At 35.4% G+C, this 18,658-nt stretch overlaps 1 long non-coding RNA gene across 1 annotated transcript in view; it reads right to left on the minus strand.

Moving 5' to 3' along the window:
* Nucleotides 1,104–18,658, minus strand: part of LOC110256955 — a 34,317-nt gene continuing 16,762 nt past the window's right edge. The window contains exon 3 of the long non-coding RNA XR_002339045.1: nucleotides 1,104–2,616. This is a non-coding gene — a long non-coding RNA (uncharacterized LOC110256955). The remainder of the gene's footprint in view (nucleotides 2,617–18,658) is intronic.

Raw genomic sequence — 18,658 nt, forward strand, 5'->3', positions numbered from 1 at the left:
GAACTTATTCACAAAGTAGAAACAGACTCACAGAATTAGGAATAAACTTATGGTTATCAAAGAGCAAAAGTGGTGGGGAGAGATAAATTAGAAATTTGGGATTAACACTGCTATATATAAAATAGACAAATAACAAGGACCTGCTGTACAGCACAGGTAAATCTATTCAATATTCTGAAACAGCCTATATGGGAAAAGAATCTGAAAAAGAATTGGTATACGTATGTTTATAACTGATTCACCTTGCTCTATACCTGAAACTAACACAACTTTGTAAGTCAACTATACTCCAATGAAATTAAAATTTTAAAAATCCACCCAAAATTTTAAAAATATTGCTGTCTGGGGGGAAAAAAAGAATGTGATTCAGAAGAAACAATCACAAGTTGAAAACAAGCATGAGTTTTGGCCCCTGGAAGGTAAATATGAACCTTATGAAAAATTATTAGGAAACAGTATTTATTGAAATACCTAGGCACTAGCTAGAGAGTCTCGTTACCACTCGTGGGAGGAAGAGCGAAATGAAAGTGGTTAGTAAGTCTCTGTCAAGGGGTAATTGTGAAGTGCGCCATCTTCCTGAGGAAGAAGTAAGCGATCCCTCTTTACCTCAAGTGACTGGGTTTGGACCAATATCTTGCACCTCCTAGGTTTTTATGGAGGTGAATGTTGACCAAATGAGATGCTAATTGCAATGAAGTCACAGACGTGGTCTTTTCAACTTCTCAAACCATCTCCTTAATGCCCAACAACCTCCAAAGATGACATTCTCCTACAAAGAATTGGGAAGATTCATCTGGATGGACTCAAAAAGTCCAATGGAAAGCTTAGCTAGCAGAGAACAGCAGTGGCAATAAGGAAGTACACTCACTGTCTGCTGAGGGCTGCTATCTCACTGTTCTTGGGGATCAGCATATTTTTAAATTTTAAAATGTGGGGGCTGATGTTGGGGGGAGGCTGTGCATCTGTGGAAACAGAAGGCAAGTGTGCTTTATGCTAAATTTTGCTGTGAACTTAAAACTGCTCTAGGAGGTCCTGTTGTGGCACAGTGGAAACAAATCTGACTAGGAACCATGAGTTTTTGGCCTCAGTAAGATAATTCTAAATGGATGACAGAGAAGAGGAAATATATATGTGTAAATTCACACAAATTCTTTCATTGGTTTTCTTAATTAGCATTTTATTGAATTTTCTAATGGTCCTATCTGGTTTATGATTTTATTCATATTCTGGGAGATAAAAGACAGAAGGAAAAACAGGATATTAATCTGGCTTTAACTGCCCATTTCACTCAAATTCCTGATTCTAGCTTATAGGTAACTATTTTTCAATCCTCCCTACCTTATTTTTTTTCTTCTTCCTGAATTACCCTTCCAGAGTTACCTTTTCAAATAAGCGTATTGACACTGTAGGACATTTCAACTCAATTTTTCATACATTATATCCCAATTTCAGTGGCATAATTACTGTGAAACTAATTATGCTCAACTTTCAGGGGCTCTCACTCCTATAGGTCACTTTCAAAGCCTTTGGAGGAGCCAAAGTGAAATTTGGAAAACTGAAGTATTTTAGCATTCTTTTTCTTAAAAAGAATCCCTAGAATTATATTAAGCTTCAGGTTCCCCAAACCAGGATGTGCTCCTGCCACAAATGCATACTTGCTTAATAAACCCATAAACAAATTGAAAAGTGTCAGATTCAATTCTACTTTCTCCAACTTGAGTAGCTTGACTACCAAACAATGATACCAGATAGTAGGATTGAAAAACCCAAGAAAAATGCTGAAGAGAGGAGGTCTGTTTCACTTTGATAATACTGAGGAAAGGGAAGGATATAGGCAGTGCATTTAACTCTAATAAAAGTTATATGGGCTAAGCAGTAGATGCTTTCTTCATTGCAAAGGGCAAAAGTAGAATCAATGGATGAAAACCAGATGAATAGAAATATTCAGTAATTGGAATGGGCTACCTCAAGAAGTCAATCCTGTGTAATAACCTTATATCAGAAAAGAATCTGAAAAGGAATGGATGTATGTTTGTGTATAATGGATTTACTTTGCTTGTACCTCTGAAACAAACACAACACTCTAAGTCAACTATACTCCAATAAAGTGAAAAAAAAAAGAAGTAATTAGTTCATTGGTTATACATTGCAGCTTTAAGGACTATAGATGAGTCTTATTCTTTCAAATGTTCTGCTCCCTGAAATATTATTTATCCCTGCCCATTTCCATGTGACTTGCAGTATCTCCCTGTGGATATACACTGCACTGATCCACATTGAGCTTTGGCCACGTGAAGTACTTAAGTCAGTGACTGTGAGGGAGTGTGATGTACACAGTATTTCTCAAACTTTAATGTGTCTACCAATAGCTTGAGGAGCCTGCTAAGATGAAGGTTCATATTCAGTTGGTCTAGAGAGGGCCCAAGATATTGTATTTCTAACACACTCCCAACTGATGTTGAAGTGGGTAGTCATCAGACCAAATTTAAGCAACAAGGTTTTATGCAGCATCTAAGCTTGAAGAGGCATTATGAGTTTCCTCCATTTTTCTGGCTTTTTCTCCTTTGCCACAAAACCACCATATCCTAAATTTGGGCTCCTTCTTCAGCCTCAATCCTGCAATGAGAAGACATATGCAGCAGAGGTACAGCCATCAACATCAAAACATATATGAAATACATGTTTGCAGATTATTTTTTAACTACAGAAATGCTGACTAATCAAAAACCATCTGTGAGGGATCTCATGGAGGGTTTTCCTGAAAAGAGTGAGTTTGAACTTACAAATCTATGTTCTAATCATTCATAGACTACAATTTGAACATGTTCATGCACAACAACAATGAGAAAATTAATAAAATTCTGGGGTTGATAGACACTTTTACTCCTCTCCTCACTCCCATATACAGGTGATGAATCCGACATTTGAAAGCCTCTAAGTCTTCAGGTCAAAAATAAAAATTTCCGCTCCTACGCTGTTGGTGGGAATGAAAATTTGTACAGCCATTATGGAAAACAGTGCAGAGCTTCCTTAAAAACCAAAAAATAGAACTACTGTATAATCCAGCTATTCCATTCCTGGGCATATGGGCATATATTCAGAGAAAACTCTAATTCAAGAATATGTACCCCAGTGTCCACAGCAGCATTATTCACAATAGCCAAGACACGGAAACAATGTAGGTATCCACCAGTGCATGAATGGATTAAGAAGATGTAGTGTATACACACACACACACACACACACACACACACACACACACACACCATGGAATATTACTCAGCCATAAAAAGAATGAAATATTGCCATTTGCAGCAACATGGAAGGACCTAAGGATTATCATACTAAGTGAAGTAAGTCAGACAAAGAAAGACAAAAATGTTATTACTTATATGTGGAATCTAAAATAATGATACAAGTGAATCTGTTTACAAATCAGAAGTAGACTCATAGACCTAGAAAAACTTATGGTTACCAAAGAGGAAAGGAGGGGATAAATTAGGAGCTTGAGGTAAGTAGATAAACACTGCTATAAATGAAATCAATAAGCAACAAAAATTTAGTGTATATCAGAGGGAACTATATTCAATAGTTTGTAACATACAATAATGGAAAATAATCTAATATGAATATACACATGTATACCTGATGTACAATGTATATATACACTTTGATGTACACCTGAAATTAACACAACGCTATTAATCAACTGTTTTTCAATTTAAAAAAGAGAGAAGTTCCCCATCCTGGGGCAAAATCATGAAGTGTTCATTGTCACATGACTCTAGATTAGAGAAGCAACATATACATGAAGTTGAGATGGTGACAATGGTGATGGTGACAATGAGATGGTGACAAGTCCCAAGGGGCTTAGAAGACATGTCTTGAGTAGACATGAAAATGGTCTGAACAAGAGGAAAGCATACTTCCCTCAAGGGAACCTGAAAGGAAAACTTCCCTTGTTCAGCTCTTCTAAACAAACCAACAGACACACTTATGAGATTACAACTCTGGCAGCACACAAAAAAAGAGGTGGTGTTGCCAACCTCACAGTCAAATGATTGAATTAATGTTGTTTTATCTTAATTAAACTTATTACTATAACCCTGCACCAAATGCAGCTGCACCAAGTATTTCAATATTCCAGGAGTACTAGAAGAGGAAACATGCCAGCCCAGCAATATTCCATGAAATTAATTACCTAGGGAAATTTGCTAAATTGTGCTCTAACATGAATACTTTTCATACATCTACTGTTTTGACTTTATGGTTAGTTTTTAAATTGGTTGGAGCAATAGCAATACCTTTTCAAGAAAAAATTCCTGAATGAAGCCTCTAAACAGAATCTACTGATTTAATATTTAATGTATTGATGAACAATTTGTCTGATTCATGACCATTAGTGGGTGATCACCATTTATTAGAGCCTTGTGAAATACTCCATTGCCAACTAAAAGTATATGGTTAATATTTTTTTTGTTCCATATTACTGACTCTAAAATTGTGAACGTATTAATTACATGTCTGGCTAAGTAGCCACACTGCTGAGTAACCATATGACCATATATCACAGAACCTGAAAAAAATTACGCTTTCATCCTGAACTATAATGATATGAATTTTTAAATAGCACGAGAAGATCATCTCTTTCAAGTGTTTATGCAAATTCTTAAATCTCCTCATTAAGAATGGTTTTGACTTTACCATGAATATAGCTGTATACATGCTCTTAATGAATAATTTATTTACACTGGTATATGTATTATCTGTTTCATTATCTAAAACAAATGCCAAAATTCTAGAGCAAGTTTCATACCCAGAGCTAAAGATGTTTCTCATGTTCAAATCATAAACTGAGAATGCCTGTAAAGTCCTCAGCAATAACCATTATCACCAAACTACACACAGGAAAACCAAATCTAGAGAGATAGGACAGTGGTGGTTAAACTAAAGGAACACCCTTATGATTAAATAAGTGCTTTATTCCAAAATTAATGTTATAGTTAGTTCTAGACTTAATTTGACTTTTTGTTTGTTTCTTGTTGGTGCATTTCCTTAATTAGCAGTAAGAGACTTAGTTGTACAGTAGCTTCTCAAGGGAAGAGAAAGAGAATCTTGTTTTCGGTGCATGCTGGGTAATGACTCACCATTTGACTCTTTTTTTTTTTTTTTTTTCTTTTTAGGGCCATGGCATATGGAAGTTCCCAGGCTAGGGGTTGGATCAGAGCTGTGGCCGCCGGCCTACTCCACAGCCACAGCAGTGACAGATCTGAGCCTCTTCTGTGACCTATACCACAGCTCATGGCAACGCCAGATCCTTAATCCACTGAGTGAGGCCACGGATCCAATCCTCATCCTCATGAATAGTAGTCAGGTTTGTTACTGCTGAGCCACAATAGGAACTCCCTCACCACTTGACTTTGAAGTAAAGTTTATGCCAACACAATCCACTACTCTGTCAAGGTTACTATTCCATAAGAGAAATTATATTTATTTACTTCTCTAGAGAGGTACAAATTTTAATTATTGTTTCCAAAGAGCTTTTGACCTCCTTGAACATGTACTAGCCTTTGTATAATGATCTCTATTTTTGGTTTGGTCATATTTTTATAATTGCTTTTAAAATTACTTCCCTGGCAGATAATACAATAAAATATTAGGTAAGATTAAAAGATATATATTCATTTTTAATGTTAGACTACATTACACTGAACGTAAGTTAAGGATGCCCTGTGACCTTCAACAAAGATGTAATGGAAACCTAAGAACTCCAACCATTTGAAAAGGAGTTAAGACTATTCCTTGGCATTTCTGTAAAGCACTGCTCTCTATGACCTGAATTTTATCATTACCAAACTAATAACAGAAACAACTATATTCCAAAATATTCTTAAACGTAAACAGCTATCACTGTTAAATAAACTGTCGTGAGCTTTCCTCTGTAACTCAAACATTACTGCTTCCTCATAAGGATGAAGAACAGGAGCAAATTTCTTGTCTATTGTTTATTAAGATAATTCCTTCAACTTAAACCCATCATTTTAAAAGGTTGGTTTCTCTGATATCATGCCTTCTTCATCTTCTTTTTTTTCATCACAAGGGCAGTATCTACCTCAAATAATTTTTTCTTTTATCTCTAGACCTCACTCTTATCTTCTTCATGTTTGTTTTCATAAGTAGTTTTCCCTTTCCTACATATTATGGAAAAGAACTACAAACTAATGTTATAAATGATACATACTTTCAGCTTTAATTCTAAATATCTATATAAATAATATGAAAATTAATTTAAAAATAATTCTCAGTTGACTATTTCAACTAGTTATACATGCAGTAAACTAGTCCCAATCTGGTAGTTATGTATGCCACTGGTTTTCATTATACTTTCTTCAAATTATGTTTAATTATGAAACATATACTAAATATGTATACAATACAGAATACAGTAAGGGAACTGTATCATGTACTCATTTCCCAAAGCTAGAAAATAGAAACATTATACCATAGTCACAAATCTGACTTATATTTCCTTCTGAGAAGTAGCCACCATTGAGAATTTGTTATTATCCTTTCCACATACATATGCATGTATTTCACATATATACATTTCCATAAAAAATATAAAGCAGAGGTTTGCAAATTATAGTGTCAAATCCAGCCATGGCTTGTTCTATATGGCTATGAGTGAGAATAGGTTTTTTTTTGAAGAGTTGAATAAAAGAAGCACATATGCAGCAGAGACTATATGTGGCCCACAAAGTCTAAAATACTTACTGTTTTTCCCTTTACTGAAAAGTTTACTAACCCTTGAAATAGAGTATTACTTTGCATTTTTTAAATGTGTATATGCGATGTCATGTTAAAGAAGTCTTCTGCAACTTCCTTTTTCTAACTCGACTTGTTTTGAAAATTATCAGTGTGGATACCTGGAGATATATTCATCCGTTCATATCACGGCAGTTAAAATACTACTGAAAATGCCACAACTTACTGTATAATACCCCTACTCTCAGCCATTTATGTCTTGCCCAATTTTTGGTCATTAAACATATATACAAAATATATACTATCATACATATCTCCTTGTACCATATGGGAGGTCTCCTGCATCATGTGTTTCTGGAAGTTGTTTTGCAGGAGATGAGGATTGCACATCTACTTTCCTCAAGATTGACAATTACTATTCAAAATTACTTCATTGAAGGAAAAAATCCCGTTTGCCATCACATCAAAAGAATAAAACACCTAGGAATAAACCTGCCATAGGAGATAAAAGATCCATACTCTAAATACTATATGACACTTATGAAAGAAATTGAAGATGACACATACAGATGGAAAGATATGCCATGTTTTTTGATTGGAAGAATTATTACTGTTTCAATGACCATACTTCCAAGGCAATCTACTGATTCAATGCAATCCCTATAAAATTTCCAATGGCATTTTTCATAGACTAGAACAAAAACTATCAAAATGTTTATGGAAACACAAAAGACCCTGAATAGCCAAAACAATCTTGAGAAAGACTAACAGAGCTGGAAGTATAATGTTCCCTGACTATACTACAAAGCTACAGTAAGCAAAACAGTACTGGCAAAAAAAGAGACATAGATCAATGGACTGGCGAAAAAAGAGACGTAGATCAATGGACCAGGATAGAAAACCCAGAGATAAACCCACACACCTATGTTTAATTAATCTATGACTATAAAGGAGGCAAGAATATACAATAGATAAAAGACAATCTCTTCAATAAGAGGTGCTAGGAAAACTGGACAGCTACATGTAAAAGAATGAAATTAGAATATTCTCTAAATCTATATATAAAAATAAAATCAATAATAGATTTAAGACCTCAATCTAAGACTGAATATTATAAAACTCCTAGAGGAAAACACAGGCAAAACACTCTTTGACATAAATTGCAACAATATTTATTTTGGATCTGTCTCCTAAATCAAAGAAAAAAAAACCCAAAATATAAAAAGTTTAAAAAATGGAACCTAATTAAACTTAAAAGCTTTTGCACAGCAAAGAAAACCATCAACAAAATGAAAAGGCAACCTACTGAATGGGAGAAGATATTTGCAAATGATATGATTGATAAGGGTTAATAGGCAACATATATAAATAGCTTATATAACTCAATATAAAAAAAATACAAAATCTAAAGAATGGGCAGAAGAAAATGAATAGACATATTTCCAAAGGGGAAATGCAGATGGCCAACGGGCACATGAAAAGATACTCAACATCCCTAATTATCAGGGGAATGCACATCAAAACCACAATGGGATATTACCATACACCTGTCAGAATGGCTATCATCAAAAAGAGCACACATAACAACTACTGGTAAAGATGTGGAGAAAAAGGAATTCTCTTATGCTCTTTGTGAAGATGTAAATTGGTACAGCCACTGTGGAAAACAGTATGAAAGTTTCTCAAAAAACTAAAATATACCCAGCAATCCCACTCCTGGGCATTTATCTGAAAAGAACAAAAACACTAATTCAAAAAGATACATGCACCTCAATGTTTATAGCATTATTTACAATTGCCAAGTTTGAAGCAGCCTCGGTGTCATCAACAAATGAATGGATAAAGATGATGCAGTATATATGCAGTGGAATACTACTCAGCTATAAATTAGAATAAAATTTTGCCTTTGCAACAACATGGATGAACTTGGATGGCATTATGCTAAGTGAAATAAGTCAGATAGAGAAAGACAAATACTCTATGATATCACTTATATGTGGAATATAGAAAATTCAACAAACTAGTGAATAAACAAAAAAGAAGCAGACTCACAGATATAGAGAACAAACTAGTAGTTACCAGTGGGAAGAGGGAAGAGGGAGGGGCAATAGAGGGTTAGGGCTTTAAAAAAGTGTTATCATGGGATTATATGAAATCACATGTGTGGAACTTTTGAAAATTGTGAAGCATGATAGAATTTAAAGATTTTCATTCGGGAGTTCCCGTCGTGGCGCAGTGGTTAACGAATCCGACTAGGAACCATGAGGTTGCGGGTTCGGTCCCTGCCCTTGCTCAGTGGGTTAATGATCCGGCGTTGCCGTGAGCTGTGGTGTAGGTTGCAGACGCGGCTCGGATCCCGCGTTGCTGTGGCTCTGGCGTAGGCCGGTGGCTACAGCTCCGATTCAACCCCTAGCCTGGGAACCTCCATATGCCGCGGGAGCGGCCCAAGAAATAGCAACAATAACAACAACAACAACAACAAAAAAAGACAAAAGACAAAAAAAAAAAAAAAAAAAAGATTTTCATTCAATAAAAAAAAGAGATAAACAAAATAGCTTCATTGATTACATTCTCACCAGCAATGTATCACTGCTGTCATTTCAATACTTGCCATTATCGCACCAGTCAAAGTTTTGTCAGTAGTATCCCTTTGTTGTTTACAGGCATTTTCCTAATTACCAGTGCACCAATTAATTTATTGACTCTCAGCTCCAAACCCACTCTTTTTATCCTGCACTGTGATACTGAAGCACCCTAAACTTTTGTTCTTTTATGTTAGGCTCTATCAGTAGCGGGCACAAAACCATAGCAAGAGGAAGGAGTGTCCTTTACTGAATCCAGTGTGCTTTTCTTGTCTAGTACAGCAGCTAGCAAACTGACATGCAAGAGACCTGGTAATATATATTCAACTCAGGGGCCAGCGTGGTCAACTCCAGCCTACAGAGGCCCTCAGGCAAGCTTCTCAGCCACCTGCTGGATACGCCTATGGATCAGTTCAAGCCCACGTTTTCTAGCAAGTTTCTTCCTGTTAGCATCTTTAGAGAGAAGGAAGGCAGAGTTGTCCAAGCTCTTAATTCCTTTCTTATTCATTCTCCCTCAGCTTGGAGGTGGCGGCTGCTTTCTTTATCTGCAACTTCTGTATCCTTAGAGTACTTTTGAGCTTCTATTATCAATTTTTAAAAGTTATTTTTTGTATTAAAATCTCCCTCTTCAAATGATCAGTATGATTCATGTCTCCTGAATGGATCCTGACTGGTACAATGAGTGAACATTTTCATATGTATATCGGCCTTTCTTCTCTGAATCATAGGTATGTCAGTAGACAGATAGATAGATAGGCAGGCTTCTTGGAGGAAGGTAGACGTTCTTTATATATTTGGGATATTAATCTTTTCTCATATCTACAGTTTACAAATATCTTTTCTGAAGCTCTAACTTATCTTCACATTCATTGATGCCTTTTTTTTTTTTTTTTTTTTTTTTTTTTTTTTTGGCTGTGCTCACTGCATGCAGAAGTTCCTGGGTCAGGAATCAAACCTGAGCCACATCAGTAACCATAGCCAAAGCAGTGACAATGCTGAATACATAACCTAAGTGTCCAGGGGACTCTTCAATGATGTATAGTGACACAGAGAAAATGATCAATATTTTTATTTATGGTTTGTGCATATTGTGCTTTAAGAAACGCTTCATCATCCTTATGTCTTAAAGATTGTCTCTTATTTTTCCCATAGGACTTTTCAAATTTATTTATTTATTTATTTTTGTCTTTTTGACATTTTTTGGTCTGCTCCTGTGGCATATGGAGATTCCCAGGCTAGGGATCGAATCTGAGCTGTAGCCGCCGGCCTACGCCTGAGCCACAGCAATGCGGGATCCGAGCCGTGTCTGCAACCTACTCCACAGCTCACGGCAACACCAGATCCTTAACCCACTGAGCAAGGCCAGGGATCAAACCCGCAACCTCATGGTTCCTAGTCAGATTCATTAACCACTGAGCCACGACGGGAACTCCTCAAATTTATTTTTTATATTTAAATCTTTAATATACTTGCAATTTGGGGGTAAACAAAGTATAAGTTGAGAATGATATTTTACTTTTTTCATATAGATAGTGATTTTTGTCTCAGTACCATATATTGAATAGTTCTTCTTTTTCCATTAATTTATAGTGCAAACTCAACCATTAGTATGTTATTATGAACAAAAGCCTATTCCTAGATTTTAAAATTCTGTTCACTTTGGCCTATTTTTCTAATTCACTATCAATATATACAGTTTTAATTATAATGACAATAAATTTTTAAATCTGGTAGGATAAATAAACACTTCTCCGTCTCTTCTTCCTTCTCCTTTAACATTGTCTTGGCTAAAGATATGGAAGCAAAGATATTTATAGATGAATGGATAAAGAAGATGTGAGATACTCACACACAAATGGAATAGTACTCAGCCATAAAAGGAATACAATCTTTCCATTTGCAACAACATGGGTGAAGCCAGAGGATATTACACTAAGTGAAGTAAGTCAGATAGAGAGAATTACTGTATGACTTCAAACATGTGGAACTTAAATACAAACAAATGAACAAACAGAACAAACAGAATCATACTCATAGGTATAGAGGACAAACTGGCAGTTGTCAGAGGGGGAGGGATGGGAGTCAGTGAAATAGGTGAGGGATATTAAGAGGTACAAACTTCCAATTATAAAATAAATAAGTCACAGGGAATATAGTTAATATATAATGACTGTATGGTAATAGATGGTAACTAGACTCATCACAGGATAATTTTATAATGTCTAAAAATATTGAATCACTATGTTGTACACATGAAACCAATATGATAGTGTAAGTCAACTGCACTTCCCCCCCCAAAAAATATATATATATTAATTCATTAATTAAATTATCTTGTCTATTCCTTGCCCTTCACGATTCCATCCAAATTTAGGATAATCTTACCAAGTTACAAAAAAAGTACTTTGAGGCTTTATATGATGAGTATTGAATTTACTAATTAATTTTGCAAGCTAGAAACAATTTTAATGCTGAGTTTTTTCACACACAACAAGGTCTATCTTCAGTCAATGTTTAAAATTTTCTCCATAATGGGCCTGAATGACTTTTATGTATACTCCCAGATACTGTGAAAGTAGTTAAACACGGAGACTGTTAGATTCAGGTAGCTCTAATGCCTTGGCAGCTAAGTAGTCAAAATCTGAGTCAACACACTGGAATGTGAGAAAAGAAACTTAAGAACAACCGCTTACAAACAGCCAACTAGGATTTCCCAAATAAGGTAACTACTTAAGCTATAGCCAATCAAATCATTTGCTTGTTTGGCTTCCATTTCTTCTCTATAAAATCCTCTCTTCTAATTCCTGTGGTGCGACTTCTTAAGCACTTCTGCTTTGTGCATGCCTGGTTCAAAGTGATCGACACTCAAACGTTTGAAAAATTTAATGTGTTTCAGTTTATCTTTTAATGATACCACATAGAGGTTTTTTTTGGGTTTTTTTTTTGCTATATCAAAAAAAAACCTTTCAAAATCATACATTTTAAATGGTTTTGATGTAGAAATATATAGAAATGCTATTGATTTGGGGTAGTGATTTCTGTAATCAACTAACTTGGTCTCATTTCTCAGTTGCAATAGTTTGTAGATTCTCTTGGCTTTTCTATACAGTTAATTCACATCATCTGTGACATTTTGCTTTACATTTGATTTCATATGGATTACTTGTTTCTAAAGACCAAGGATTTAATTTTCAAAATGGGATTCACTATCTATTAAGCATCTTTACTAAAAAGAAAAGTTTCCTCCAGAAATGAAGTTTAGCAGCATTGAGAGCCCTCGTGTGGACGCAAGTCAAGTAAACTTAGCTTACTTTTAAAAAAAAAAAAAAACCAAACCAGTTCAGACATTAATCACCCTTGTGATTTTTTATTTAAGCTGAAAACTTCTTAATTTACCTTTGTTTTAGTAGAAAAGCAGGTCTCAATGGCATTGGCCATGTGCCCTTAATCAAAGATACAGAAAAAGAATTATTTCCTTTTTCTTTTCTTACTTTCAGTCTCTCCAAATTTATATCTGAAAGCAACTAAAAAAAACTTTCAAGGGTGACTATCCAGACCAAAAAAATAAAAAGGAATCATTTCTAAATGATCTATAAATATAAAAATCAGCTTCACTAGTAATAAAAATGGAAAATAAAATACTGTTTTTACCCATATAAAATTGTTACACATTTTTGGTTTTGATGTTTGTTTGGTTTTTTAAGGCATAAAGAGTAAGTGCATTTTTTAATACTGTTTGGGTTTGGGGGAAAGGAAGCTTTACAGATTTCCTATGGAGAAATAGGTTGGTGAGCAATGGGAAAATATTTTTAAAAAGGCTTTAATTGTAAACACCATTGGATTCAAGAATTTCCCCTCTATATCTTTATCTTAAAGAAAGAGTCAGATCTGTGATAAAGATGGAGATAAGAGGAGGTGGATTGTGACATAATTTATAATGACAAAAAGAAAACACCTAATAAGAACGAACTTGTTAAATAAGTAATACTTTTGTATGACAAAATACTACTTAACCATTTTAAATCATATCATAAAAGACTATTTTATAAACTAGAAGTAATTTTCTTAAGATATTGCTAATGTTTTAAAAATCATATGTATAACGTAATATCAATTTGAATCAAATTCTATGTACATAAGAATGACAGCTTTTACTTAGCACAGGCCAGGCATATATGTGTATATATTTACTTCATTTTCACAAGTCTTATAAAAATGCTATTATTGTCATAATTTTACAGATGAAGAAACCAAAGCACAGGGAAATTCAGTAATTTGCTTAAAGATTAGACAGGAAGTGGCAAAGCTGGACACACACAGACTCACACACACACAGCTTTACACCAGAAAACATCACGTTCTCTCTAGGAATGAGAATGTGGGGCATTTTTGTTTTCATACTTGTGTGTGTTTTGTAGTTTCCAAATTTCCCTAAATAAGGAGTTATTAATAAACCCTATAAATTATATAACTGTAAAAATAAATATTAATGTTCCTTGTGAGAGCTGAAAGAAAAAAGAGCCAACTTAATCATAGGTAACACAAAAGCAGATCCCTCTTCACATATATTTTTTGGTGTCAAATTCTGGAAACTAGTGCAGCCTTTATAAGGATTTACATTTTCTTGTGCATATTGTTTCCGTGAAAACAAGCAAACAAAAAATTGTGAGCCATTCCAATGCAGCACCTTTATTTCCAGCGTCAGTTACATTTGATCTTGGGGGGGACGGAATTTCTCACTCCTCACACCCTGAAAATAACCAATGTCAGGCTTCAGCTTTGCCTGCATTCACTCATTACCCGTAGCCAGAAAGCAATAAGTTCTGGAAGGAAAAATACTGCCCCATTAAACCAAGTGTCATCATTGAAGAGCAATCATTCTTTTTTATTTTTCCCATGAGGTTATCTTAATAACTCACTCATAACAGTTATCTCCCAGGAAACATCTAGTTCATAGAGTAAGACTGTTAAACAATATGAATCTGGTACAAATAGCACAAGATGAATGCTTCCAACCATAAAGGGTCCATATTTATTAAAAATTTGTACAAGGCAAAGACCACTGCAAGCTACCACTAACTGCTGGTGGAAAACTAATTTATTCTTGCCTTTTCAGGGCTTCTCACTCCTCAATATGCAACTTGTCACATTATAAGCTTTCATCACCAAAAGAAGCAAAGTAAAACCTAATTGACAAACCCAAATTTGATGTGTGAGACCAAAGTTTTATGAGAAACAATGAGTAATTGGCATTTTGTACAATCATCATTTTAATATCACTGGACCATCATTCCCTAATGAGGTGAATGAATTTATTTGACTGCCTTTCTTCCAACATGGAATTGGCAGGAGAATTTCCAAAGAGAGTTACCATGAAATTCTTTGCAAAATATAAATCCTTACTATGGGGACTCTGCACTCATACACATGCACTGGTGCCCACAAGATGGATCCTATGCTCAAGATGGATCCTAAGCCCCAAACCATCTACATTCTTGTTCTTACATTTATTGTTTTCTACTCAACTGGCATTTGTTTACAATACAGGCTTACTGACAGAATTAACATTGGTGTCAAAAATAAATTTGTATCATTCAGTTAAGAACAAAAAGAAATGCTACTAAAAACATTTACCAAAACTTGGCATCTTACAAACCTGGAAACCAGTGCTTTTAAACTCGATATATTTTGTTTCTTCAACCCAATACTAGTTTTTTTTTTTTTATCAAAAAACACTTTTCAAGAAAAGAATGAAGGGTGTGAAAAAGAAAATAATTTAGTTGCATATCAATCAGCTGATTTGTAGTGGTTATTATATTTTCTAAAGTAGGGTGGCATTTTAATTTCTTGTAGATGTTAAGATTTGTTTTAGTTACTATCATGTAATAGTTATCTATTACTCTGTAACTAATTACTCCAAAATTGAGTGGCTTCAAACAATAAAATTTATTATCTCTCAGTTTCTGTGGATCCAGAAGCTAGATGTATCTTAGCTACACCTCCTGCTTCAGGGTCTTTCATGGGCTGTAATAAAGGTGCTGGGCAGGTGGTACCAGCAGAAGAATAAAATTCCAAGTTCATTTGTGGTTTATGGCAGGAATTAATTCCTTGTGGGTTTTGGACTGAGGGCCTTCCTTGCTGGCTTTTGGCCAGAAGCCACCCTTGGTTTCTTGCCATGAGCCTCCAACACCATAGCTTGCTTCATCAAAACGAGAAAGCCAAGAATGCAAGAGAGAACATTCTAGCAGAAGAGGGCATCTCACCAAGATGCAAGGCAGTCTTTGGTAGCTTAATCATGGAAATGATATCCTGTCACTTTTAATGTGCTCTATTTTTTGAAAATTTATTTTATTTAAGCACAATTGATTTACAATACTGTGTTAATTTCCACTGTACAGCGAAGTGATTCATACACACACATACACCTGTACATACATATGGGAAGAAGATGCCATTCAGGACTTTCATAGCTAGAGACTCAATGCCTGGCTTCAAAGCTTCAAAATATGGCAGACTCTCCTATTAGGGGGTAATGCAGCTGGTGACTTTCAGTTTAGGTCAATGCTCATTCACCATTCTGAAAATCCTAGGCCCTTAAGAGTTACATTAAACCTACTCTGCCTGATTTCTGTAAATGAAAAAAACAAGGGCTGCATGACAGTACCTCTGTTTACAACATTGTTTATTGAATATTTTAGGCTCACTCTACTGCTCAGAAAAGAAGATTCCTTTCAAAATATTACTTCTTATTGATAATACACCTGTTAATCCAAGCTCTCTAATGGAAATGTACAATGATATTCATGTTGTTTCCATGCCTGCTAACACAAGATCCATTTGGCAGTCCATGGATCAAGGAATCATTTTGACTTTCAAGTCTTATGATTTAAGAAAAGCATTTCATAAGGGTATAGCTGCTACAGATAGTGATTCCTCTGATGGATCTGGAAAGGTAAACTGAAGCCTTCTGGAAAGGATTCGCCATTCTGAATGCCCTAAGAACATCCATGATTCTTGGGAAGAGATCAAAATATCAACATTAACAGGAGTTTAGAAGAAGTTGATTCCAACTTTTAGGGATGCTTGGAGGGGTTCAACATTTCCATGGAGGAAGTAACTGGAGCCATGGTGGAAATAGCAAGAGAACTAGAATCAGAAGTAGAGCCTGAAGGTGTGACTGAATTGCCACAATCCCATGATGAAACTTTAATGGATGAGAATTGCTTCATTTGGATGAGCAAAGAAAGTGGCTTCCTGAGATCCAACTACTCTTGGTGAAGATACTGGGAAGATTGTTGAAATGACAACAAAGGATTTAGAATATTACATAAACTAAGTTGATAAAGCAGTGGCAGGTTTTAAGAGGACTGAGTCCAGTTTTGAAAGAAATTCTACCATGGGTCAAATATTATCAAGTAGCACTGCATACTACAGAGAAATTATTCATGAAACAGTCAATTGACGTGATAAATTTCACTGTTGTCCTATTTTAAGAAATTTCCACAGCCACAAAAACCTTCAAAAACCACCAGCCATGATTAGTCAGCATCCATCAACATGGAAGCTCCACCAGCAAAAAGATGACTTTCTGAAGACTCAGATGATAGTCAGCGTTTTTTCAGCAATAAACTATTTTACATTAAGGTATGTACAGTGTTTTTTTAGACATAATGCTATTTTACACTTAATAGACTATAGTGTAGTGTAAACATAACTTTTATATATGCCCTGAGAAACCAAAAAAAAGGTGTGACTCACTTTATTGCGATGTATGCTTTATCATGGTGGTCTGGAACTGAACCTGAAATGTCTCAGAGGTATGTTTGTACAACCAGATTCTATTTCCTTTATTTCCATTTTCAACACAATTTTCATCAAAAATATACAATCATTCCAAGGTATTAAAGATACACAGAAGACTGAGAGCGAGTGAGCAACTTGGAATTTAGAATTCTAAGTTAAGAGAAAAATAAAGCATGGACTCCCTTTAAAATATTTTTAAGTGATGCTTAAGACAGAGATAGTAGCCTCCTCCTGCCTTTCATAACGGCTTCCCTCTGCCCAGCTAGTGGATTTATCAATTGGTTCAAGGTGTGTGGTTCCACTGGGCTTGATCTCCACTACTGTTCCCTCATAATTGCTTCCCCAGTTTTGCAGCACTCCTCACTCCCAAATATAGGTGACAACTGCATGACAGAAGTGAAGGGAGAGAGAGAGTGGAGGCCAGTCTTGTTACCACTTCTTCAGGTTTTACTTAAAGTTTCAGTCTCATTTCTTTATTTAAATGGAATTTATGGCACAAACCCTTCTCTGCTCACCTTCCAATGAGTACTTCCCTTCCTGTCCAGCATCCTGCCAAATCTTGTGAGTGGTTTAAAACTAGAAATATGGTCTTTGCCCTTTAAACTGGTTTGGGGTATAAGCCATATACACCTGAGACAATGAGAAAATAATTTAAGACTAATTTAAAATTAAATCCATATCACTATATTATAAACAACTGAATTCTCTACAAAAATGTGGTTAAAATGCTATAGCAATACTATTCAAACCATTGTTAGTTTCATTCAAAGGGGACACCATTCTGACAAATTTATTTTCCAAAGAAGACTGCAACAACAATACCTACTACCCCACATCCCCTTCTACAACCTTGCTGCTCACTATCAAGAGGCAACTTTTATGTTCCTTCCCCTTGAAACTGAGGAAGCTTTTGAGAGTGCCGCAACCAATAGAAGAGGGAAGGTTGACATCATGTGGCTTGGAGATAAGTTTATAAAAGGGCTGTGTGCTCTCACCTTGTTTTCTTGGGATATTTGCTCTTTGAAATCAATGATCACCTGTGAGAAAGCCCAATCAGGCCATGGAGAGGCCCATGCAAAGGAAGTGAAGCCTTGGTCTCCCATCTCTGGTTGAGCTTCCCACCAGCAGCCAGCACCAATTTGCCCTCCTTATGAGTGATCCATCTTGGAAGCAGCCCCTACAGCTCCCCACTGAGCCAACTCTCGTGACATAAGGTGGACCCATCCCACCAGCCATGCCCAAATTGAAGATTTGTGAGCAAAATTAGTATTGTTTTGAGCCTGGTTATGGAATACCCATAATATCAAACTTCCCTTTCACTTGTATTCAGCTATAGAAAAAGGAATAGAGTTACATTAAAACTCTGGAAAATGAACATAAGTCACAATCTGTCTTATTTAGGCCTAATCTCATAATGCCAGTATGCCATTTATAGTCAGTCAATATATATAAAATGATTTTATAAATACTATGCAACAAAATAATTTTCAGATCCAGAACATACTTCT

The sequence above is a fragment of the Sus scrofa genome, chromosome 1, assembly GCF_000003025.6.
Source record: "Sus scrofa isolate TJ Tabasco breed Duroc chromosome 1, Sscrofa11.1, whole genome shotgun sequence".
Lineage (NCBI taxonomy): Eukaryota > Metazoa > Chordata > Mammalia > Artiodactyla > Suidae > Sus > Sus scrofa.